Source organism: Cricetulus griseus, chromosome 2 (assembly GCF_003668045.3).
Source record: "Cricetulus griseus strain 17A/GY chromosome 2, alternate assembly CriGri-PICRH-1.0, whole genome shotgun sequence".
Lineage (NCBI taxonomy): Eukaryota > Metazoa > Chordata > Mammalia > Rodentia > Cricetidae > Cricetulus > Cricetulus griseus.
Genome location: NC_048595.1, coordinates 381,456,333 through 381,479,837, shown reverse-complemented (window position 1 = coordinate 381,479,837; position 23,505 = coordinate 381,456,333). Strand labels below are relative to the sequence as shown.

General features: G+C 50.8%; 1 pseudogene; it reads right to left on the bottom strand.

Annotated features, from left to right (window-relative positions):
- Positions 1-22,963: 22,963 nt before the first annotated feature.
- Positions 22,964-23,292, bottom strand: LOC118238255 (annotated as a pseudogene).
- Positions 23,293-23,505: the final 213 nt, after the last annotated feature.

Here is a 23,505-nt window from a genome sequence, read left to right as displayed (position 1 = left end):
GTCATGGAAATCTCCTAGCAACCATACAAACAGGATGCAGGCAGCCAGCTTAGCGCAGCTGTAAGAAATGGGCAACTTCCTGGGACCATCAAGGGTCAATTGCGGTGCCTATGACTACATGGCCACAAGGAGTCTTGGTGCAACTACATCTTCCCATCTGCATTACTTCCGGTGACGACATGTCGCTTTCAGCAACAACCAGCCCAGGCACAATGTATGGAGGGGTCCCTCTCAGTCAGACCCATGTCTTGCTCTTTGACTGGTAGTGGACATTGTTAGAGAGAGGGTAGGCTGGCGAGGAGTGGTTTTCTCAGAGACCTCATCTCAGAGCTTTCATCCTCATCCTGTCTGCTTCTTCAGAGGGCTCTTTTCCTATCCCATGGGAGGCAGCATCCCACATGGCACACACACACACACACACACACACACACACACCCCTGAGACTCACAGGCACAGAGCTGTGCGTGCCTCACACTCACATGAGGAGGGAGGGGAGCAGCAGGGCATCCCTCCACTGCATGGGACAGGTTCTTTTCAGGGGTGACCTCTGCCGGTCATCCAGTTGTATAGCAGGGTCATGTTCTACTATCACCATTTCAGGGCTTTGGGATGAAGGACGGGAACTTTGCCATTAAATGCTTGTCTAAACTTGAGTTGTCTGAGTGGCGGGGCTGTTATTGTAATTGTTTTACCACTTCTGTCACAGTGATGACTATCAAAATAATTCTTGTTTCTCCAATCACAGTTACTGCTGTGTTTATCATTACTGATTTAATTATTATTCCTCTCAGCCTCCCTGGCTGTGTGCCAGCTTCTCCAGCCATTGTACATTCCTCTGGGTGATTCTGTCCCTAGCAGACACTTGACTAGACAATGACGACTAGAGTCATTTCAGGTTGTCATTGCTGAAAGGAGAAGGCCTAGTGGCCTTCTGAGAAGATGCCAGGTGTCGTAATTTTAAAAAGTGGTGCTCAACAGAAAGATGCCATGCGACAGAGCTGGGGTGGAGGTTTTTTTTTTTTTAATTTGAATGGGAAAAGGGGGAGGGGAGAGGGGAGACCAGCCTCTGGGGACAGAAGTGGCAGAAGAGACGAGAGAGGCAGAGAGAGAGACACACACAGAGAGACACAGAGAGACAGATAAGAAGAAGAAGAAGAAGAAGAAGAAGAAGAAGAAGAAGAAGAAGAAGAAGAAGAAGAAGAAAAAGAAGAAGAAGAAGAAAGAGAGAGAGAGAGAGAGAGAGAGAGAGAGAGAGAGAGAGAGAGGAGATGGGTAGGGCCCTTTTAAAAGGCACTGTAGTGAATGTGCACAGGTGGTACTCTTAGTGGCTACAGCTGAGGATGTATCCCATTAGAACCCCAAGGGCAGGCCAGTACAGATGCTAGAATACTAACATCAGGGACACTGTTCAAAACACTTCAGTGACAAAACTTGCTTAGTGCACAACATCAGCACCATGCATGGCTGGTGGCATCATTGTAAAGTGCATGGAGTTCTTGGGGGTGGGTGGGACCTGTGTCCCTAGAGTCCTCTCTGAGGAGGCTAATTTGGGGGGAGTCCAGGCTCTCTACCTCTTAGGTATACCAGCAGGCCCATATATGTATACAAACTTTTATCTATTTTACTTTAATCTAGAGACTCCCTGTGTTGTCCTGGTTGACCTCAAACTCCTCCTACCTCAGCCTCCTGTGGTGGCTGCTGCTGCTCCGTGACACCAGCTTTGCATACTTATTTTTGTTTATTATGACATACACTAAGGTGTCTGTGTCTCCAGGGCTGCTGGCAGTACTCATCCACCCACACACCATACCACTGCTCCCAGTCCAGGCTGCTTGGACCACTCCTCAACAATTTCCCTCGCAGGTGACATCCTGATAGCTACTGCCCCCACAGAGAGCTTTATCTGGTTTGGGATTTCTGCACCTGCAGTTGGGCAGCTCAGAGCCATTTGTGTCCAACTCCTACTGCTTAACACTCTTTCCACAAGATCAGCTCTTTTCTTCTCTATAGAAGTTGCTTCTTTTTTTAGTAGTAACATCACACACACACACACACACACACACACACACACTTTTTTTGAAACACGTCTCATGTAGCCCAGGCTAGCCTGAACTCACTAGGAAGCCAAATATGACTTGGACTCCCCACCCTCCTGTTGTCTCCACTCCCTAAATGCTGACAAGTATGCACCAGCTCTCTGTCTGTGGTATTTCTTTGTGGCATTTTGTTTGTAGAGTGTGTGCATCTCTCTAAGTTACAGGCATGGGGTTGTGTGCATTTTGAGCTATTTAGCAAAGAGCTGAAGTGAATATTCCATTATCTGCACCTGGCCCTCAGGACTCTGGGACCATGCTGTCAGGAGTGGACTTGCTAGGAACTTTCCTACCGACTTCCAAACCTTCCCAAGACCTTCCCAAGACTAGTTATCTGGCATCTTGTGCAGGCTAGTTTTCTGTCAACTTGACACAAGCTAAAGTTATTGGAGAGGAGGGAACCTCAATTAGGAAAATGCCTCCATAAGATCAGGGTGTAGGCAATTTTCTTAATTAATGATGGGAGGGTTCAGCCCATTGTGGGTGTGCCACCCTCGACCAGTGGTCCTAGCTCTATAAGTAAGCAGACTGGAGCTAGGGTTACATGGGAAAACCCTGTCTCAAAAAACCAACCAACCAACAAACAACCCCCAAAACAAAATAAAGAAAGCAGGCTGAGCAAGCCACAGTGAACAAGCCAGTAAGCAGCATTCCTCCATGGCCTCTGCATCAGCTCCTGCCTCCAGGTTCCTGCCCTGCTTGATTTCCTGTCCTGACTCTCCTCAATGGAGTGCAAGCAAAATAAACCTTTCCTCCCCAAGTTGCTTTTGGTCATGATATAATAATAACAGCAATAATAACCCTTTGTTGTTTGGTTTTTGAGACAGGGTTTCTCTGTGTATCCTGGCTGTCCTAGAACTCACTCTGTAGACTAGGCTGTGCTGAGCCTCTGGGGAATTGCTTCATGATTGGCACACTTTCCCTGGGGAGGTTGCACCCTGCTGCATGTGCCAGGGGTTCTTCTCCATTGCTGGATCATACTTCTCAACATGGTGGGCCTCTGTCTAACCACTCTATTGAAGACCAGTCGGGCTGAGTCTGTTGGTGGGGGCTGGAGGTTGGGGATGTTACAAAGCTGCTGCAAGCTTTACAAACCTTGTAAACAGGGTTTGTTTTGACTTTACATTTTCATTCTCCAAGATAAAAACCCAGGAATGCAATGGCTGAGGTTTAGGATAGTTGCATGCTGAGATTTTTGTTTGTTTTTTGAGACAGGGGCTCTTACTATGTAGACTAGGCTGGTCTTGAACTCACAGAGGTCCACCTGTCTTTTCCTCCCAAGAGCTGGATTAGAGATGTATATTTTAAGAAACCCAGTGACATGTTAGAGCTGTGTGAGACTAAGGGGTTACTGAGTCGTCTCTAGCCATTGAGTGCTCACTGTAGAAGTCAGAGAGTAAACGCACATAGGAACTCACGGTAGTGCTGGTGTATGGCGTATGCTCATGATACTTCAATAACATTTAGGAGCTTTACTATGTGAAACTGCTGATAGAGAGTCATTGCGTCCTACACAATGGCAATTTTATGTATATCCTTCCTATATTGCTAATACAAGGTGTTGGGAAGCTCCACCCAGCCCCTCTCCTCCCATTCCAAACCCTGCCCCAACAAAGCCTGCCTTCGGTGGCTCCACCCCCAGGAGGGCATTAAAGCCCCCTCTTCATGGTTTCCCTCTGTGGTTTCTCTTCTTCCCCTGGAACCACCCAGGAATGCTTTGCTCATTAAGTCAGGACTATTATTTCTGCCTGATCTGATTTATTACATCGGCCGAGAGACCCAAAATCAGGGTACAGAAACTTTTCACAAGGCACAAACTGCATGTATGTGGTTCAAGCTGCAAGGTCCACAGGACTCCCCTGGCTTCATGCCTGGTATGAAGGCCCTTTACAGGGTGCAGGGTGCCAACTAAGCCATGGGTTCTCTAAACAAGCCAGAATGAGGTCAGTAGGAGGAGAGGGGTGTTCACATTCATCTGTCACCCCGTGGGTGGGGACCCTGCCAGTTTTGTACCAGACACTGAGTTCCTGTTGAACCCTAGAGTCCTGCCCCCCCCCCAATGCTCCACGCATCCTGCCTGCTCAGTGTTCCACCATGGTCCCCAAGATTCCCTTCAGGCCCTGCAGTTCCTTGTGGAGGTGCAGTGGGTTAGTGGGAGGCTGGGCGGTGAATTGGGGCTCTGAGCCTGGATTTGGGTCTGGTGTGAGTTCTAGGTTGTTGTTTATTTGAGATTGCCTTGAATCCATGGGAGACTCTGAAGACCCTCTCCCCAAGATGGCTCAGTGTGTAGCCATGCTGGCAGACCTGAGGTAGGTGTGTGTGTGTGTGTGTGTGTGTGTGTGTGTGTGTGTGTGTGTTTGTGTGTTACTAGGAACTCTGTAACTGCCTGAGAGACTCCTATCTCAAAGGAAAGAGTTTTAAAAACTGGGAGCCCGAGAGGGGTGGAAGATAGGGGTATGGTCAAAAGACCTGGCCATACACAAAAAACTTCCTTTTTGGAAGCTCTTGGGAGGACCCTTCATGGAGGCAAGGCAGATTCCTCACTGTCTCCACTTCCCTTGAGGGCCAGTTCCAGAGGTAGGCAGGCTGGCATCTCAGCTCCCCCAGCCTGGCCTTCCTGGCCCCTGAGTTTCTCTCCCTGCAGAAAATTCAAGGCTGAGGGCCAGGCTACCCAGAACCCTAGGATGCAGAGTCCCACCATGCCATCCCAGGCAGCCTCCAAAGCAGATCTGAACTGCTTTTGGAAGCCACTCGGAGTGGGAGAATTGGCCTCCGATTGTCATGCAAATTGTAGGCTATAGTGATTAGCATATATGCATATTCATCACGCCTGGCAGGTGGTCTGGGCTCACAGCAGGAGGACACTTCTGGCTGGTTAGGAACAGTTGGAAAGCATTGGAAGAAAGCCTACCATTGTCTGTCCTGCCTAAGCCATAAGGTAGGAGGGCAGTTTCTCTGCAGAGGCCCTGTGGGATTTGGGGTATCAGATATTCTTGGGCCCCAGAAGGAGCATCTGGTGACCTTGGAGATGAGGCACAAAAGGGTAGAGGCCAGGGCACCTGCAGTGGTGACCCACAGTCACAGCGACCCATGGCAGGCTGGGGTGGGTGTCCAGAGCAGTAAAAGGAAGCTGAGCTCAGGGCAGAATGTGCCAGTCTCAGGGTAAGTCACTAGGCCACTTTCTACACTTGGGCTGCAGTTTCCCTGTCAACAATCCCATGTGAAACAATGGTACACCTGTAATCCTAGTACTTAGGTTGAGACGGAGGACCAAGAGTTCATGGCCATTTTCAGCTGCATAGCTATTTTGAGGCCAGCCTGACCCACATGAGGCTGTCTCAAAAATGAGCTGGGTAGATAGTCAGTGGGTAAGTGCTTACTGTGTAACCGTGAGGACCTGAGTTCAGATCCCGCAGCACTTCCTATAAAAGCTGGGTGTGGTGGTGTGCATGTAACCTCAGCACTCTGTGTGTGTGTGTGTGTGTGTGTGTGTGTGAGAGAGAGAGAGAGAGAGAGAGAGAGAGAGAGAGAGAGAGAGAGAGAGAGAGAGAGAGAGAGAGAGAGGGTGAAACACATGAATCTTTTGCTGGCAGCCAGACAAAACAGGATGCCCCTAGTTCTGTGAGAGACCCTCTCTGAGAGTGGACAGGACTTCATGAAGAAGCCTGAGGCCTTGAGGCCTCCCCATGCCTCTCTCTGGTCATCCCAGTTCCTAGAGGATCAGTCTCTGTGACATGTGACTGTGACCTGGCTGTGAGCCACTCCATTACCCAGTCATACATCTCCACAGGGAGCCCTAAGGCCCCCAATGTCTCCCATCTGAGCTTATCCTCTCTTGCTAGCACACCCACACAGAACACCTGTTTGAGCATCACCCAGGTTCCGCCCCTTCCATCTCTACTCTTGTCCCAGAATTAGCGGTCCTTTCCTCCGTTCCTGCTCAGCTTCCCAGGCTGAGGACCTGGCCTTGGTTTCCCCACTGCACCACAGACTCACTCTCTTCCGCTCAGGCTGTTTGAGTGGGGAAGGGTCACAACTGCTGCTGGATAGGTAGAGAGAGGGTCTCTATGTTCAAATGTGCCTTTTCCAGAATCACCACTTACCTTCTGACTATGTCAGGTTGTCACCAAAAATAAAGTCCAATATGGATGAGGAGCCACAGACCTGAAAGCACTTGGAATGTCTGCTGTGTGGTAGGAGGCAGGGGGAGTCAGGGGAGGCTGGGGGAGGCAGGAAGGAAGAGGCAGGAGGCAGGAAGAGGCAGGGGAAGACAGAGGAGGCAGGGTGAGGCAAAGGGAGGCAGGGAGAAACAGGGGGAGACAAGAGGAAGAGGGAGAGGGAGAAGAAACTGGATGCAGGGTGGACTGTTTCACAGAGACTGTAGAGGCCAGGCCAGGTAGGTGAAGAGGGTGACAGGCTCCTATCCTGATGTCATTGTTCTTTTTGTTAATTTTTAAACTTTAAGTCTTTGTTTCATTGAGGCAGGGTCTCTCTGTGTATCCCTGGTTGGCCTGGAACTTGCTTTGTAGTTCAGACTGGCTTTGAATCCACAGCAATCCACCTGCATCTGCTTCCCAGTGCTGGGATTAAAGGTGTGCACCACTATGCCCAGTTTGCCACTGTCCTCTTAGAGGGCCCAGGTGTTAGTCTCTACACCAGGAATCTAGTTTTCAATGACATAAGCTTCCTGCAGTGTCCACAGGTTCTTTGAGTCTAAATTTCTGCTATCATAATAACAAAGTTTCTAGGAGTCAAGACCTTAAGAAAGGATAAAAAAAAGATCAAAATCTCACGGGGAGCATCCAGGTAGGGAAGCTAGGCTGGTGTGGACTCAAGCCCTGAGAACCTTCTGGAGGTCGCTGGGCTTGGGTCTGTAGAGGGGAGAGGGGCACCCCTCCTTCTGACATTCCATTTTAATAACATTCCACGTGTTCTAATTAAACCTTCCGTGCTCCCTTTGAAATACTAGCAATTACAAAGATGAATAATTGCATAATAAATATTAATTTGCATCATGGTAATGAGGCCCAGAAGCATCCTGCTGTTAAGTGAGAATTTAGCTCTTTCCTCTCCCTGGGTGGGGGGGGGAGGGGAAGAGGTGGGGATGCTTCTGCCCAGGAGGGATCTAGCTACCTCAGGCTGCAGGGGTGGGCTGTGCTGGATGTTCAGAAGCTAGTGTCCCACCTGCCTACACTCTTCGGTGCCGGAGTGTGCATGGCTGCCTTCCTCTGAGCCTCAGTTTCTCAAATTAACAATAACAACTGTGCAAAGGCCCTTGCTGGCTCCAGCAGTCTAGGACTGGAAGTTTCTAAGGTTGTGTTAATGAGATCCAGCCCTCTCTTCAGGCTTGCTGACTGTCAGCAAAGCTGCTAGAGTCTGAGGGTCCTGAAGCTTGCCCTGTCTGAAGGGGCTGCTCAGAATTGTCTTTTCCCATGAGCTTCTGAACACAGTCGTGCCCCTGGGGAGCTGGATGACTGGAGCCGTTTTTTTTTTTTCTCTCCAGAGCCCCAGGCCTGTGTTCAGGAGACAATGAACAGCCACTGAGTGTTCCTGGGGAATGAACACAACACCGCCCACCTCCCCCAGCCCCCACCTGTTCTTGCACATGCCAGACAGGTGCTCTACAACTAAGTCTCCCTTCCAGACCCTTAGGCCCAAGCCCGGCCTCCCTGGCTGTGCAAACCTTTGGACTGAAAAGACTCCTTGAAGAGATTTCACATATTCACTGTTTGGAGCCTCCTAAATGCAGTGCAGACCTGAGAAGAGGCCTGGGTACACATCCCTCTACTCTGGTGGCCTCGTACCTTCCAGTGTTGGAGATCGTGCACTTTCACCTGCTCCCACCCTGGCCAGGCAGTTGCAGCTTTGATTTGGCAAAGTCATTTGCCTTTAGGTGAGAACATCGTCTGTGCTGAGTCTGTCAGCCAGCTCAGTTTCAGAAGATTCAGTCCAGGATGGTTCCGTTAGGGCCAGAGGTGAGGCAGAGTTGTCCTGGTGGGAGCATGTGACAGAGAAATACAGCTGCTTGCCATATGGAAGCCAGAAGCAGAGAAAGTGAGAGAGGCAGAGAGACAGAGAGACAGAGACACACACACATACACACAGAGACAGAGAGAGACAGAGAGACATAGACACAGAGAGACAGAGAGACATACACATATACACAGAGACAGAGAGAGACAGAGACACACAGAGAGACAGACACACACACACATACACACAGAGACACAAAGAGAGACAGAAATATAGACACACAGAGAGACAGAGACAGAGAGACACACACACTCAGAGACAGAGAGAGACACACAGAGAGAGGGACTGTACTAGACTATACTGGCTAACATTCCCACCACCTCCCAATAGCCACTTTGGCTAGGAACAGATCAATGGATAAATCCAAGCATAAGGTCAGACCTCTCATGATCCAGTTGCCTCAAGACCCTGCATCAGAGTCCAACTCAACACACAACTTCTCAAGGTGTGTTCTGGGTCTAAACCCCAGAATCCCTTGTCTGCTCACTGGAGTCTTGAGGAATGAAGTCACCTCAAAAAATGTTTCTAGAACACATAGCTACCCCTGGGCCTTGGGGTCCCTCTAAGCTCTTTCTCTCTGTATCTGTTGCCGACAAAACCATGGTGGACTTATACATGGTGTTTTCTGCAGACTCTCATCTCATCGGAGTTATACATCCATGTTTGAGGGTTTTCTTTGTGCAGAAATGTAAAGAGCTCCTTTGCTTTCTAGACTGACAGAGTCTGTGGCCTTTTACCCTAGTCTCTCTGAACTTTGCTTGGGGCCACTGTGGCTCCCAGGACCCTCTGGGCCTCCTTTCTCTACTCTGCTTCCCTTTACCCTAAGACGTCTCCATCCTGGACACCAGCCTGAGGTCTGTGAGTCCTGCTCAAGTTGGGAGGCCTGAGAGTAGCTTGGGGACCTCTACCTGACTGGGGTAAAAAATGTGAGTGAGGGGTCTGGGGAGAAGCCCAGCTGGCAAGGTGCCTGCCATGCAAATTTAAGGACCTGAGTTGGAATCTTCAGCTCATCACCCATGTTACACCCAGGAGCAGTGGCTCATGTATATAACTCCAGTGCTGGGGGCAGGGGGGCAGAAACAGGTGGGTCCCTGGGTTAGGTCCCTCATTGGCCTGCTATCCTAAGGGAACTAATGAGTTCCTGTTCATTGAGAGACTATCTTTAGAAAAGTGGCTAACACTCCTAGAAATAGTGGAGAGGGTGCCTGAACTATAACCATATTGGTGACTACTCTAATTGTCATTAGAGAGCCTTTATTCATTAACTGATACAGAGATCCACAGCCAAGCACTGGGCCAAGCTCCAGGAGTTGAGGGAGGAGGGATTGTATGAGCCTGGCATGGTGGGTGGAGGGGTCAAGGTCATGATGGGGAAACCCACAGAGATAGCTGACTTGAGCTTGTAGGAACTCAAGGACTCTGGATCAACAGCTAGGGAACCTGCCTGGGGCAGACCTAGGCCCTCTGCCTGTGTGTGACAGTTGTGCAGCTTGGTCTGTTTGTCAGGTTCCCAGCAGTGGGACCTGTCCCTGGTGCTTGAATTGGCTTTGGGAACCTATTCCCCATGCTGGGTTGCCTTATTCAACCTTGATGCAGAGGAGGATCTTGGGCCTGCCTCACCTTGGTGTGCCATGCTTTGTTGACACCCATGGGAGGCCTGCCCTGCCCCTTTCTGGTCAGAGACAGAGAAGCAGATGGAGGGAGGTAGATGGGAGGCAAGGGGAGGGAACAGGAGGAGAGGAGGGAGGGGAAACTGGTCGGTATGTGAAATAAATGAGAAAATATTTAATTAAAAAATGTGGGATGGAGAGTGATTGAGAAGGACACGCACTGATGGGGGAAGTGCTTCTGTGTTTGTGTTTGTCTTATAGGTTCCACAAGCATGCACCCCTTGTGTGCACACACTTACACATATAAACACAGGTTTACATGTGCACCTACATACAAAGAATCCGGATTTGACGGACCTGAGAGGAGAGGCCCTGCCTCAGGCGGATTTGAGACTTATTATGCACGCTGGTTGTCTTGGCACACACCTGTGAACCTGGCACTCATGTTGGGAGGACAGAAGCAGGAGAATCTTGAGTTTGAAGGCAGCCTAGGCTGCATAGTTCAAGTTCAGCCTGTTTCAAAGTGAAGCTAATTTTCTGTCCTGTGGCCCTGTGGAGATGGGGCCTTGTGGGTCACAGTGGAATGTGGAGAAGGGACTGTGTCAGGGAACAGAGCCTGGACTGAGGTAGGAGACTCTTCAAATAGCAGGGTTTGTGTCTGGGAGATGGAGAATGAGAGGTCAGCAGAGGTCAGCAGGGGTCGCTAGAAGGGGTCAGGTGCTGTCTGAGGTGGGATTGCTCTCCAGGGTTTGAAGCCTCCAGGGTTTCCAATGGGATTTGCTAGTTTGACATGTGGAAGCCTTCTTCCTAGTGTAGGGCCTAGAGCAGCTTCCACGCTGGAGCCGGGGCCTCACCACTGCCTCCTATAGTCAATCCCAGTGCCAGGAACTCTGACATGCTGTCTGACTTCTGCAGGGCCACCCATGGTGTGGACAGTTGGTGGCCTTCCCCACAGTCTCCCCTTCACACTTAGTCCTGGCTGTCTTCCCTCACAGCCATTGCAGTCAGCCACAGGAGGCCAACCTATGACACTCTCCAGTTCTTCCAGCATAGGCGCCTTGGCCTTCAGGGCCCTTCACAGTCTCCTGTCTGCTTCTCCTTGTGCTGGCTTGTTGTGAGTGACTGGTCCTCTGAGCCACACAACTGCCATCTTGGGGAGTTCAGCTGTGTCCTCTTGTGAAAGGTCCTCCCAGCTGGGCTTGTTGACTGTCCGCACTCTGGTGGAGTGTGGGAGATTATGAGACTCTCACCTGAATATTCAGCCCTCTGCCACCTATTGTTTGTATCTCTGCCTTACTTGCATGTGGCCACAGGGAGGGGTTCATGGGCCAGGGAAGACAAGCAGAGGGGCACCATCTTTGTGTGTAAGGGAAGCCCTCACCCCTGCTGGGTAAAGGCTTTCCAGGTGTCTCCTGTTGGAATAGGTGCACCCACACCCTTGAATGCATACTATACTCTGCTGTAAGAAGCCCAATGAAACTACTGGTCCCCAGATTGAACTTGGGTGGAATTGTGCCTCAGTTTGTCATTGGGACACTAGGAGAGGGGGAGCCATTGCTTATGTCTCCCCCTGGGGAGGAATTTTAGCAACATGACTATTTGCTAAACTCCAGATCTTGTTGTTATCAGCAGACAGGCAGGGGGCTACCTTTGCACCTGCATGTTTTCCCCAAACTCCTGGGGTTCACATCATATCTCTAGGCTGAGGTCAATCAAGGTGAAGGACCCCAGGCCTCCCCAGTAGTCCTCCCTTCTCCCCTTTCCCTCCCTCCCCTCCCCCTTCCCTTCTTCCTCTTTTCCTCAATTTAGAGTCCTGTTAGGTGGTTTCAGAAAGGTTCCTCTACCCAAGGGATTAGCCTTGGCTGTATGCTAGAGTTCTGCCTGCTGATTACACTATATCTGTGCTTCTCTCTGACTCCTGTGCCTCCCACATGTGGGCCAGACAGGGCCTTCAGTGACAAGGCCCTGCTGCATACAGCAAGCACTGGCCCTGGAAGGTCAGGGCAAGGTTCCACACCTGACCCTGTGAGCCTTAATCTGCCCCGCAGTCCCCAAAAGCTACCTGTAGGGGGCGGCCTTGCACCAACATGGACAGGCCTATGAGCTCTTCCATTTGCCAGGATCTGGTGTAGTTGACAAGTGGGGCAGCTTTGCCAAGCCCTTGCTCCCATGTTTGCTAGAGTCAAGTGTGTCAGGCCACAGCAAGCATGGTGCCATCCCACCAGTCCACCCCAGCCCTGACTGGCTCTGTTGTCTTGATGCTATCCTGTTGTCTCTACCTTCGTGGCTGGAGTGCCCGCTACACAGGGATAGGACTTAGGGGACATTTGTCATAGGCAGATGGAAGGGGGACTGTCAGAGTCTAAAGCATGCTCAGGAAGCAGGGTAGTTATGGCCCTGGGGGAAAGTTGTAGATAGAAACTCAGGGTGCTGGGGCAGGAAACCAGGAAGAGCCCTGTTCCTAGACAGCCCATCGTGCCAGTTCCTGTCACCTGTGGCTACGCCCTGGATGTGCCTGCCTTCAAGATGTCAGAAGATAGTGGAGAAGCTGCTTCTGAGGGTTAGAGATGTTTACCACTAAACACGGAGCTCCTGTCACCATGGCAACAGCCCAATCATCTCAGATCCCCACATCTGCCCAGCACCTGGCTTTTCTTAATTTGAGTCTCAGGCATTGACTCATGAAGCCTGCTGGCATTCATGGGTCCAGGAATTCAGTTAGTAATTATCCCACAGGTGGGAAAACTGAGTCTGAGAGAAATCAGAGACCCAGGTCCCACATCAGGATTGTGCTTCCATGGCTCCCAGCAAGAGGGCTGCCACATCCTCCCTGTACCAGCTTCTTGGGTGAGTGGCAGCTCATGGCCCACTTTAGGAAAAGGTCCCAGCTTGCTGTCTTCATGTCCAGAGTGAGTTGTGAAGGGCTGGAAGGGCAGAATACTGGTCATGCCATGTGCATGAGCCTCTGGGTTTGGGGAAGAAGGGGGTTTCTCCCTCATACCTGGGCCCCAGGATGTGTGATCTGTGAATGCTGTGCTTGTCTGTGGTATGGGCTGCCCTGGATAGTGCAGGAGCACGTGTGGGCTACTCCTTCTGAGTCGGCTTCAGCCTCCTGCCTGCATGCACACACTTGCCTTCTCCCTTGACTGCTGCTTTCTCTAAGAGGCACTCTACCCTGGGTGACCCTGGAGGGCAGATCTGGCTGTTGCCCCATGCAGCACACTCCCTCCCTGGACGGGCTACTTCTAAGGGCAAACCTTGGCAGAGAAGTGAGCCTGGTAGAGGCAGAAGTCCCCCTGACCCCAGTCCACCCTCCTAGGCTGTTCCTTTGGGAGATCCTCTTGTCCTCAGGCCATTCCAGCCAGAACCAGCAGAGGAGGAACCTGACCCCAAATCCCTGTCCTTGGCTCTTCCCACCTATGATTCCCCAGGATGGACAGGGAAGGGAACGGGGTGGGACAGCCATTAGCAGATGCTGTGTCAGCTGCTGATTCATTAAAGTCACAGTCACAAGTGTCACCTGGGGCCAGACGTTTGGGCTATTCCCATTGTCCTCTAGAGGGTCTTTTTTGTTGTTGTTTGAGACAGGGTTTCTCTATAGCTTTTGGAGCCTGTCCTGGAACTTGCTCTGTAGATTGGGCTGGCCTCAAACACACAGAGATCTGCCGGACTCTGCCTCTCGAGTACTAGGATTAAAGGCATGCACGACCATCTCCTGGCTGCTCTCTAGAGGGTCTTTAGGCAGCATTGCTAGTTGGATAGTGGATGGTTAGAGTCTTCCAGGATCTCCCAGGCCTCTGTCCTGCAAGGGTTCCACCTGCCTGCTACCTCTTAGGCTCCCAAGGAGGAGTAATCACTGGTGCACTGAAGCGCTTGTCTCATGTCTGTCAGGAGCCAGCAGCCTCATTTACCCTGCTAACTGCAGGCCTGATAAATATGAGTGTTGTCAGATGACCCTGGCAGAGGGCTGCTCCATTAGGCTGAGGACAAAGAAACACAAACAACCTTGTGATTGCTTCCACCCTTCAAACGAGGCTTCCTCCCCTGCCCACTCCACTTTGTACCTCTTACCACCCAGGTACTGAGGCTGTTGGAATCCCAGAATGGCATACACATTTTGTTCAGGGAAAGGCTGGCTCCTCTGGGGGTCTACACTATGCTATTTGCTCTGGCTTCTTCGTCTCCCACCATCAGCAAAGAGAGGCAAGGGAGAGCTGAGCGGCCATCCAGGGCCTGAAGAACAGGCTGCACCAGGCCTCAGCCCTATGCGGTCTTTGGTTTTTACTCTGAGTAAGGCCAGAAGCCTTCTAGATTTTAGAGAGAGACTGGGATGAGGCTGGGAGCTTCAGGGACACCCAGGACCAATAATGGGGCCAGTCTGGGGACCATTTACTGGTGACAAGCAGCTGACCCAAGAAATGCTCTGACTGAGGGACACAGGACATAAAAGAAGATCCGGTATAGCTCAGGTATGAGCCAAGAACTGGAGCTCACTTTCTGGGATGGAGCAGGTGTGGGGCTCATCAGCGCATGCTGACTTGGATGCAGTTGCCATGGGTCCAATGTTACCACAGTTCACCTGCTGGAAGCTAACGGGGCTTTTAGAGGTGATGACTGAGGTTCTGCCCTGAGTCTTGTATTAAAGTCCTCTGTGTGGGAGTGGCCTCGGGTATCAAGTTCTGGTTATGATAGTAGCACTCTTGCCCTCTGCCTTCTGCCATCAGATGGGGCAACTTCAAAGCCCTCCCCAGATGAGAATGCCTATGACCTGGGACTCTCCCGTCTTCGGAATCGACAGCCCAATTAACCTCTCTGCTCATTATCACTCCCCTGACTTGGATGATGCATTGTAAACACAGGGGAGCCAGGCAGGGCCAGAGGAAGTCTGGGATGGAAAGAAAGGGAAGTTTCACCTAGGAATATTTCTTTATCTATCTCGAATAGGATTTTCCTGGGTCATTTGCTGTCAGAGTGCCACTAAATCAGGGAGGGGACTATGATCAGGGAGGCTTAAAACAGACATAATTTTCTCTTTCTCAGTCTGAATGCTAGACATCTGAAACTGAGCTGGCCATAGGGCAGTGATTCCTCCAAAGTACTCAGGAGGAGGGTCCTCCCTGCCTCTTCTGGCTCCCGATTTTGCTGGAAGCAGGGGCATTTCCCTGGCCTTATAGGCCCATCCCTCCCATCTCTGCTTGGTGGTCACACAGCCTCTCTCCTCCGTGTTTTTACATCATCATTCCCTTTTCCTGTTTGTACCTGTACCCACCCATCCAGCATGGCCTCATGAGTGTCTGCTCACATCTCTCCTCTCTTGTCCACATACCCCCTGTCTGGGCTTTTTTCTGGGACATTCCCTGTTTACCATTTATGGTCTCTCCAAAGTACCAGACAAGCAATTCTTCCCAGTGAAGCGGTGGTGAAGGGCATCCCATGGGTGACCTGAGCTCCAACTGGTCACCTGCCTGGCACATGTGAGTGCCTTGTCTTGCTGATGCGTCATTCTTGTGACGCCGGTTAAGAATGAAGGAGGTGATGTGCTGGGCAGTGATAGCCCCTCATGGGGCTATGGCTGTGACTACTTTGCCTTATCTGAGAGGACTGCTGTGGTGTCCCCAGAGTGTCCCCAGAGTCTGGAGTCACTGCTTCCAGGACAGCAGGATTTTTTGGAAGTGGAAGGTGGTGTCAAATGAATACAAGGCTCTTTTTGTTTGGTATTGCAAAGATCAAGGGCAGAGCACTGCAGGAGTCCCAGGTGACTGTATAGGGTACCTGCCTGAGAGGCCTGTTGACAGTCGTAGGAGAAAAGGATCCCAGGGACAGCTCAGAAGCTAAGTGCATGATTTCACAGTCCTGTCAAGCATTTACATTGGACACAAATTGCCTTTCTTCTTTTCAGGCCCATTTCAGGCTTGGCAGACCCATGAATATTTGATCAGGGAAATAATTTTCTCGGGTGCTTGAGGATGGAGGGGGCCCGGGAGGCAGGTATCCCCTGGGGACAGGAAGAGGCTATTCAGTGCTGAGAAGGGCCAGCTTGGGACTGGGCCAGCTGCAAAATGTTGCTGGCTCTTCTGGCTGGTGAGGGTGACGGATAGAGGCTTCTCTAGTCTAGAAGCAGGTGTGCTGGCTGGAAGCAGGGAAGCTCCCAGTGTCCAGGTACAGGTAAGGACTGGATACTAGAGTGTCCAGCCTGCGTTTTGGTGGGGTGGGCTAGATGCACTCCCAGAATAAAGAGACAACCTCCATAGAAGTCTTCTGTGTAGATAAGTTCTGCTCCAAGAATACACTTGATCTAGAAGTCACCTCAGATAGCATCCAAGGCCCTCTTGCTGATGTCAGCACTCCCACATCTGTGGGAAGATGGGGCTGATCAAGCTTTGTGTGTGCATGTGGGTGTAGCTTGGAGCAGGGGTGTGGTGTGTGTACACAAAGCCTGGGTGCTCAGCTGGCTCTGAGCGGGTGCTGGGTGTTCTTAGCTATGACTCCCTCTTTCTAGCTGGGAGACTAGACAGCTTTCATCCCCACTTAGTGCCCTGACTCTGGTCAGCAGGGCATGGTGCCTGTCTTCCAGGTTAGCGGCCAGAGAGCCAAGTTCTTCTTTGCAGGTGTTGTAGGGAGGATTGAAGGAGCGGAAGTGAGTCCCTGCTTGCATGTCTTCATGTCCCCACTAGGGTCGCCAGAGCTGGCTTTAGCCAGGTGACCCTCCCCAATCCACTCTAAATCTTGCATTGGCAAAGGGACATTATCATTATAGAGGTTACAAGATTAGGACCCTGCAAGTAGTTAATTGTCCTGGACTATTTAGGTGGCTTGACATGGTCACAGGGTCTTACAAGAGGTATGCTGAGGCAGGAGAATATGCAGACAGTATGGCCTGGAAGGCCTTGTGCAAAGCCTTAACAAAAACTCCAGCGTGTATGCAGGTGACTTGTGGCTCACCCCTGGGTGGAGACTTAGGATGCCAATGAGACATAGGATGTATGAAGCTGTATGTACAACTACATGTGTGAGAGAGAGCATGTGCAGTAAAGCCTGTTTTATGCCAATGAGCCCCAAATCCTCCTCTATGCGTCATCCAAGCAGGGCCTTTTGTGTACCTCTGCTGGTTGGGCTGGCCCCTTGGAAGTAGATCTTTTGGTCACTGCTTCTGTTGCAGCTGTGTGTCTCTGCTCAGTTCTGTTTGGGAAATAAGAACCTGGAACCCCTTATCATCCGGGCAGGGACAATGGCAAGATCTTCTCCCCAGTCCCCAAACTTCTGCTGAGCACACTGTGTTTTCTGGCTTGCTGACTACTGTGCAGTCTGGGGCATAGCTGTTCACTGGGAACCAGGGCTGGTGAATGTGTCAGGCCTGTCCCTACCCACTCCAGGGAACACAGGAGCTGCCACTGTGGCCACTAGGAGAGGGCAGGTGGAGCTTCTCTGAGTCCTTTCTGTCCCTCTTCTTGTTCCCCATAGTCACTGCCGATTGCTCAGCACCCCTGTCCTGTTTCAGCTCTTCGGTCTTTGAACAAAAGTTACTCCAGAAGGAAGCCACACCTTACAAGGCTGATTGACAGGTGAGAACTTCAATGGTTGTGGAGCAGTTGGAATGTTGCCAATCCAGAGCTTAATGGTAGATTATCTTGGGCTATCTTTAACTCCGTAAGTGGCCATTGAGTTGTCCACCTCTGTATGTGGCCTAGACTATTAATAGGCAAATAAATCCTTTGGAATATATGAAGAAACCCCTAGCTTCCACCAACCCAAAAGCTAAGAATGTCACCTGACAGCATCTAGTACTCATAGCAGAGATGTCCCCACTCAGCTGTAACCCACCTACCTGATGTTTCCACCAATGCACTTGAAAGTGTTGGTTTACAATGACTCTCCAAAGCCACAGAGAAACCCTGTCTCAAAAAACAAAAACAAAAACAAAACAAAACCAAACAAAAAACAAAAAGACAAAAACAAAAACATAGAAAACCAGACTTTCTTTGTTCTGTTAATAAAAACTTCATGCAACTGCTGCACAACTAACTTGACTGTGTTACCGGCCATAGTCACTCATACCTGACTCCAGAAAGAACTCTCTTACCTCCTTGAGGTGTGCTTTTCCATTCACACGTACCACACACACACGGCTACCTGCTGCCAGGTGAGTCTGCGACGTGGGCGGGGAAGGAGGCCTTCCTTGACACCCGTTCCATACCTGCCTAGATATTTTTAGCTCTAGAGTTGTCCTCACATGTGGCTTTGTAGGTTTGTAGTAGCAGTTTGGAAATCTGTTGCTGAGTAGGAGGGGACATTTTGTCTCTCCTAGTTCTTGGGAAGACTTCTGCAGGTTGGGGCATCTAGAGGCTTTGTGGAGGAGTCCCTGCTCATTAGTGCCAGGTGGTGACAGCTGGTAGAAATGGCAGGATGCAGTGGGGATGGTTTGAATCTCTCAGTCCACAGGGGCAAGGACTGCTGGTGGACTGGACATAGATTATTTGGGGTTGGGCAGCTATGTTTGAGTCAGCTCATGTGGCCTTTCCATCAGTCTTGGGGCTGTGAATATCTAAGCCTTCTCAAGTTTGGATATGGCAGGTTGGGGTAGAGGCCCAAGTGTGAGGACCACATCTTGCTACCTGTCATGGGACCCCGAGCCACTGCATGGTCAGAAGAGGAGATCCCTGGGGGAGAGAAAGGGAGGATCCCAGGGGCAGAAGGGGAGGTCCTAGGTGCAGGGAGAAAATTCCTTGCAGACCTTTGCTGAGAAGACCCTGAGAGAGCTGGGTCTTTCCTTGCAAACAATTCCCCCTTTCATTTTAAGTTTTTGTGGAGTCTGTTTCCATGAAACTCATTCAACTTTTCAGAATTATGAAGCTGAGGAGGCTGCTGTCTGTGTGGGTGCTGGGCAGCAGGCTGTCTTGTCTGCTCCTGGCCTTTGGGCTGCAGGGGCTCTGATAGCTCATCCTTTCCTTCATCCTGGGTGGGCTCATCTGGGGCTCAGCAGCTGCTCTGTGTTGTTTTAATCCCTTCACCCCATATTTCTGCTCTATTCTCAAGTTCTCTTCAATTGCTTTGTCACTTCTCTGGCTGTCACCATGATAATCTCAGTCTCATCCACTCGATATGTAGCCATCAAGAGCTTACTGTTGGGGCTGAAGAGATGGCTCAGAGGTTAAGAGCACTGGCTGCTCTTCCAGAGGTCCTGAGTTCAATTCCCAGCAGCTATCTGGTGGCTCACAAACCATCTATAGTGCCCTCTTCTGGTGTGCAGGCATGCATCAGGCAGAACACTCTATATAAAACAAATAAATATTAAAAAAAAGAGCTGTTTGCCATCAAAGACACTTGAGAAAGAACAGGGACATGGTGGGGACATGTGTCCTGGTTGGAAATGGAGACAGAGAGATAAGCAGACACAGGGGTATGGCAGTGAGTGATTGAGATGTCGATAGCAGAGCCTCAAGTCAGGTGAACTCCCCTCCTCTTTTCTTTTACTAGAGGCCAGACATCTGTCCTTGAACCCTTCCTTGGCCCCACAGTCTTCCAGAACTATAGGTTTGCCTGGGTTTGATCACTAATGCCCTAGGGAAGACCTTCGAGGGAGAGGCTGCTGGTCAAGAGCAACCTCTGGTGTCAGCCGATACCTGGAAGGACATAATCTAACCTTTATCCTTCCTTCTAATGCTGAGAAGAGAAACCTAACCTTTATGTTCTCAGCCTCCCTTGCAGCTAGACATGGCCATGTAACCCAATGTGAAGTGAGTAGACCTTCTTTGGGGGAGAGCACCCATCTTCTAATGAAAAGACAAAGGTTTCCAGGGAGAAACCTCATGACTTGAATTCTTTGGCTTTTCTCTTCATTCTTTTTGGAAATATGGCTATGAAATCTGATACACAGCAGTTGTGATGTACTCTGAGGGGAAAGAGAGAGAGAGAAAAAGGGAGAGAGAGAGAGAGAGAGAGAGAGAGAGAGAGAGAGAGAGAGAGAGAAAGGGAGAGAGAGAAGGAAACCAGTTCTGGTGGGTGTCTCTTAGGGTTTCTATTGTGATATTGACCCAAAGCAACTTGAGAAGAGTTCATTTGTTTATTTATTTGGTTTCTCAAGACAGGGTTCCTCTGTAGACCAGACTGGCCTTGAACTCAGAGATCCACCTGCCTCTGCCTCCTGAGTGCTGGGATTAATGGCATGTGCCACCACCGCCCAACTAGAAAGGGTTACTTCAGTTTATGGTTCCACATCACAGTCCATTATTTCATCAAAGGATGTCAGGTTGGGAGCTGATGCAGAGGCCATGAAGAAGTGCTGCTTAGTGGCTTTCTCCCATGGTTTGCCTAGCCTGCTTCTTTATAGAGCCCAGAGCTACCCACCCAGGGAGGCTGGGCCCTCCCACATCTATCATTTATAAAGAAAATATTCTATAGAATTGCCCACAGGCTAATCTGATGAAGGCATTTCCTCAGCTAAGATTCCCTCTTCCTAGATACGTCTGTACATCTAGGTTTGTGTCAAATTGACGAAACCAACCAGCATGATATATCTGCTAAGTCTGCCAGCTCTGTGCCTTCCCAGTCCTCTTAAGTGTGAGAACTATACCACTGAGCATGTGCAAAAGTGGGTGGTGTACAGAGAAACCCTTAACCCATCCTGAGAGCAGAAAAGCTCCTGAAAGTGGGTGGAATGCGAGGCTGCTTTGTTTCAGTTAGAGTCTACACCTCTCCCTAGAATTCACCACACTCCTCCTAGCACCTGCTTCCTGGGCATCCTCAGGGCCTGTCCATCAAAGTAACTGGCTATGATTTTTGCTGTGGGGTGTCTGGCACTGTCGGGACAAGCAGCCTGGTAGGTGAAGCAGGGTGGGAAGTGATTTATTTTGTTTTTCAAGACAGGGCTTCTCTGTGTAGCTTTGGAGCCTATCCTGGAACTCATTCTGTAGACCAGGCTGGCCCAGAACTCACAGAGATCCACATGCCTCTGCCTCCCGAGTGTTGGGATTAAAGGTGTGCACCACCACCTCTCGGGCAGGGAAGTTATATTGAGGGCTGGGAGTGTGAAGCTGAAGGCTTCTGGGCTGTTGGAGTCACAGAATGGGCATTGTGGTGCTGGGGCCTGGGCTGAAGACCACAAGAGGGTTCCTCAGCATGTTGTAGGGCTTGGGGTGCAGGCAACTGCATGTGGCAAGGGTCCAGGGGATTTAGGAAGGAGGTAGTGAAGAGCCATAGCCATGGGTTGCAGGTGGGAGAGAACCAAGTGTGTGCCTGGAAGGACCCTGACTGGTGACACTTTGGATGTGTCTCCAGGCTACAGAGTTAGCAGGTCCCAGTTCCAGGCTCTGAAAGGACTTCACAAGACTGCATTCTTAAGGCTCTGCCTGCTGCAAGCAAGCACACAGTGCTGCAGGTAGTCTCTGAAGGCTCCACGCGCCTGTAGCTTCCCATGGCCCTAGGCCCCCCTAAATCCTGAAGATGCCACACAGCCTCACGGTATCCTCTCCTCTTTGTGCGAGAGACCTGCTCACCAAATTTAGAAGCCAGCAAATACAGCCTGGAATTATTTGCAAAGGCCTTGGTTCCAAGGTCAGGAGACTGAGGCCTGGAGTGGTCATACGTTTGGGTGGATGCCATTGAGCTCACTTTCGGGACAGGGCACTGTGTCACATGTGAACCCCGAAGTTTGCTGAACACCCCTTTCAGATCATAGGAGCTGGTATCTGACTCTTAGGCTGTTGGCTACCAGGGCTCAGTTCCTGCCTGGAGTTGGCTGAGCACTGACGTAGGTACTGACCACAGTGGCTCTAATGTTCCCCGTAATTGCATTCCCAGGTCCAGGAAACTCTCCCTTGCCTCCCAGAGACATGCAGAGAAGGGCCAGTAATTAGATCTACCTTCCCAAATTGCTCCTTTTCAGGGTTGGAAGTAATTTTCTGTCTGGGAATAATTAACTTTGAGGACCTGGGTGAAGTCTGCGGGAGGATGAAGGTGGCTGGAAGCCTCACTTAAGAAGGCTGGGAGCTAAGCCTTGGGCCATGGGTGGCCATGTCAGAACTAGGCCCCAGGTATCCAATTACCTAGTGGTCCTGCCTGCCACCTCCTGATGACTCCCATAGCTTTCCAGAATAGCTCTGTTTTTCAATGCCACCTTCAGGGACTGCACTGCAGGTGACCTGGGCCTTGGGGACAGAGAAAGTGGATTTAAGTCCAGACCTAGTGCTTTCATAGTGGGTCATGTGACCTGTTAAACCTAGCCTTCTTCTAGTGGTGAAGTCATGGGGACTGCGAGGTGTGTATGTACCAGCGTGGTCCATGGCAGCTGCTCAGGAAAAGCATCCAAAGTGCCAGTCCTGATGAAAGAGGTGATAGGGCGGGGTTGGGAAGGACACGGTGTATTGGCTATCCTCATGATCTCCCAGGTGACCATGGAAACTGAGGCCAGGAAGGGGCAGAGAGGCCGAGGAAACTGGTGATTCTCGGGGGGTTCCCAGGGCTGACTTCCAGAAGTCTGTCCCCTTGTTTCCTCATAGGCTCCAGCATTCCTGTTCACCTCAGGCAGGGGCAGAGACCTTCAGTCAGGGCTACCTTAGGCCCAGGGAGAATAGCCACGGAGGCTCCCCCCCCCCCCCCCCGCTTATCCTGCAAACTGAGGCCTAAGGGGCATGGGTGCCTATCCAGTGGCCCACAGGATAGAACTGTGGGTTTGCCTTCTAACTGGGACTTGTGGTGTGCTATAGGCAGATTCCAGATCTTTCTGTCACTAAGTGACCTTTGGATCAGGAGCCTGTCTAAAGAGATAGCCATAGCTGGGAGGCAAGGTGACTGATGTTTAGTGGGGTAAGGATATCTGCTGGGTCCCTGTGGATCTTGGGATAAGACTGTATGTTTCCTGTGGTGGCACACACAAAATGCTTAAGTGTTAATGAAGTCCATTGTGGCATATCCTCAAGTGATCAGTGACAGGCAGGGTCCAATGTCCAAGGAAGGGTGTCCCATTGAAGCTTCAGACTCCAGCCTGAGTCTCAGGTGTTCCACAACAGCCCTGAGAAGGACTCTAGATTGGACAGTGGCCTCAGCTGAGGTGGGGTTCAGGCCCTGTGAAAGTCCATGATCTTGGGAGACCCAGAGATCCAAGACAGTGGCAGCCGAGCAGAGGCTGAGTTGTAAGTTTTCTTTTTCTTTTCTTTCTTTCTTTTTTTTTTTTCAGCTTGTAGGAACTTTATTTTCCTCCCACCTTTTTGCCCTTTGCTCGGGTGTCTGCAGAGCAGTTCAGGACCACTCAGTGGTGGCTCCAACCCACTCGGTGGCCTGTGCTGTGGGAGCTGCTGACCAGTCCTCAGTGACTGGCTGGGCACTCCAGTCTTCAGTAGGAAAACAGCTGGGTGGGTACAGAGGGCACCTGCACACCCTCAGACCAGTCAGCCACCTCTGGCTGAGCAGCAGTGAACTCGGTGCTGGCACTGACAATTCACCCTGAAATTCCTCCTTGGTCACAGCCTTCTCGGCAGCAGCCTGCTCCTCCTTCTCAATCTCCTCTGGGTCTCTGTAGAAGTAAAGGTCAGGCATTATCTCCCATGGGTGATCACAGGAGATAATGCCATGCATGCAGAGTACTTCCTGGGCCAGCATCCACCACATCAGGACCACTGAGTGAGTTGTAAGTTTTCATGGTTAGGGTAGGGGCATATCAGCCAGTGGGGTGGGGGTGCATAGCTCATGGCCATGGCTCCTTCAGACCTGGGTGGTATCAGCCACCATTATGGGGGTTGAGTAAACCAGGGGGAGCCTCAGGGTGAGAAGGGAGT